A 2,645-nucleotide genomic window follows, 5' to 3' on the forward strand; every position below is an offset into this window, starting at 1 on the left:
CCTATAAAATCCCACCATCCAGGCAAGAACAAATACCAGCTTCCATATACCAGGTAGGCAGCCAACACCTGTGACAGTTACTCTGAGTTGAGTAATAAGAAGAGTTAAAACGGAAGCCCATCTTCTGATCACATCTACATGAGTTAATCAGAAAGCATAATAAAATACCAAAACATACATAAAATTAGAAACTTACATGCATCAAAGGATTTCACCAAAAAAAGCAAAAAAGGGAGCCCACAGAACGGGGAAAAATCTTTTGCAATGACATATCAGACAAGGGACTCATTTCTAAAATACATAGGAAACTACAACACTACTACAAGAAAAAGACAAGTAACCCAATTAAAAAACAGGCTCAGGACATGAACAGACTTCACCAAGGAAGACATTCGGGCAGCCAACAAACATGAAGAAATGTTCACGATTACTAGCCATTGTTGTTGTTGTTGTTAAGTGCTGTCTACTCAGTTCCAACCCATAGCAACCCTGTATAGGGTTTCCAAGGAGTGACTGGTGGGTTTGAACCACTAACTTTGCAGTTCAAATGGCTTTGCAGTCTGGTGCATTAACCCACAGAACCACACCCAGACTCCATTAGAGTATTAGAGAGATACAAATCAAAACAACAATGAGATATCATCTCACACCAGCAATAATAGCAAAGCTCAAAAATGCAGAAGACAATAAATGTTGGTGAGGATATGGAGAGACTGGGACCCTCCTACATTGCTGGTAAGGATGCAAAATGGTCCAACCACTCTGGAAAACAATAATGGCGCTTCCTCAGAAAGTTGGAAATAGAAATACCATATGATCCAGCAATTCCTCTACTTGGTCTATATCCAGAAGATATACGAGCCATAACACTAGTAGATATACATGCACAAATGTTCATAGCAGCACTATTCACAATAGCAAAAAGATGGAGACAGCCTAAATGTCCATCAATGGGAGAATGGATAAACAAACTTTAGTACATACACACAATGGAATATTATGCTACCTTGAAGAATAACAAGGAAGCTGTAAGCTACCACATAACACGGATGAACCTTGAGGACATTATGCTGGGTGAAATTAGTCAGTCACAAAAGGACAAATATTGCAAAAGACCATTATTGTAAAGAAAAGATACCCATACTAAAAAGGGGTGGGGGGGATTCTTTGTTGGTTACCAGTGAGGGAGGCTTGGAGGAGGCAGAGGGAGACAACAGTAGAGCACTGGGTATGGGGCAGACACATCATAGTTTGGGTGTCGGAGAGGGCAATACACAAGAAGGGGGTGGGGTGGAAAAACAAGATAGATAGGGGAACACTGAGACAGGTTTGCATGGCCTAAATGGGACAGAAGTAAATAGTGATGCGTGCTCAACCCTGGAATAACAGGGCTCTGTGATACAGAGATCGAGGCATAGTCTGAAGAAGGGAAATAATACTAAGATGCTTGACTGTCTTATGAATATTGGTTTCCCTTGTCTACTATTGTAAAATAGACATTTGAATGGGATAGAAAGGAATGTCAGGAAACATGATTACAGAAATCATGTAAGCCCATCTTCAGCCTATAACTGGTTGGAATACCTTAAAGGGAGCTCCATCCAGAACCTTCTGAAGTGGGACATTCCCACTAGAAATGACAAGTAGACCCACCTGGAACAGCTAGAGTGACATATGATACATCTTCAAAGAAAGATCATCAGGAAAAACCCAAAACAAAAATGGTAGTATGATAGGCTAATGCAAGAATAAGCAAATTGTTTGCCAGGAAGCCATCAAAGCAAACAATCAAGTTCTTTCAGGACAAACTCCCCTCTGAGACTGAAACTCAAAGGGAACACCTGAGAAGCATGCAAGCTTGCTAGTGCCCACATTGGTCTACTAGTGAGTGGAAGAGGGGGGAAAGGCAGCAATGAAGAAATGGGCTGAGTTCAACCACGTTCCCTAGACTCCCATTGACCTGGAGATGAGAGACAAAAGAGGAAGGGCTGGTTGATCAAAGTGTGGTGAGACCTAGGGACACCTGAGTCCATGGATGAGGCCATAGCCACAGAGGGCTAGAGCTGAGAGTGAAGTATTCAGCTGATGTGAAGTAAGAGGAGACGCACAAGAACACCCAAACTTGCAGATAGCACCCATTTGACCTAGCTTCGATGGCTTGAGTAGAGAAAGATAAAAAGAAAACATTTTTTGATAAAGGAAACAAGGGTAAATTGCTACAATTTGATGAACCAGACCTATACTCATTGACGTAGTAGCTCTAAATACCAACAGAGAGGGAAGGAGTCTTCACATCAAGTATCAATACTATCCCCTGTGTACACAGGGTAGATAAGGATGGGCAACTTAGACACTGGCTACCTAACATGAGGGGGCGATAAAGGCACAAAGTGACTGGTTTGCAAGGTTTCAAGAGGGAGTTTAGTTTAAGAGTATGGGGGGAAAGAAAATGTCCCCACTGAATAGTTTTCATCTTGTCTAGATGGGTCTGCTAAAAAGAGATGGGGATAAGATTTGTATGATTCAGTAGTGAATAATTGTTATCATGACTAATTGCAACTGTCACAATTGTAAAGTTTTGTCACAAAAACAGGGGAGTAGTTAATCTTACAGTCCAGAAACAGAGGACCCTAGGACCATCAAGG

The sequence above is a fragment of the Chrysochloris asiatica genome, unplaced genomic scaffold (genome assembly GCF_000296735.1).
Source record: "Chrysochloris asiatica unplaced genomic scaffold, ChrAsi1.0 scaffold00444, whole genome shotgun sequence".
NCBI classification, from domain to species: Eukaryota; Metazoa; Chordata; class Mammalia; order Afrosoricida; family Chrysochloridae; genus Chrysochloris; species Chrysochloris asiatica.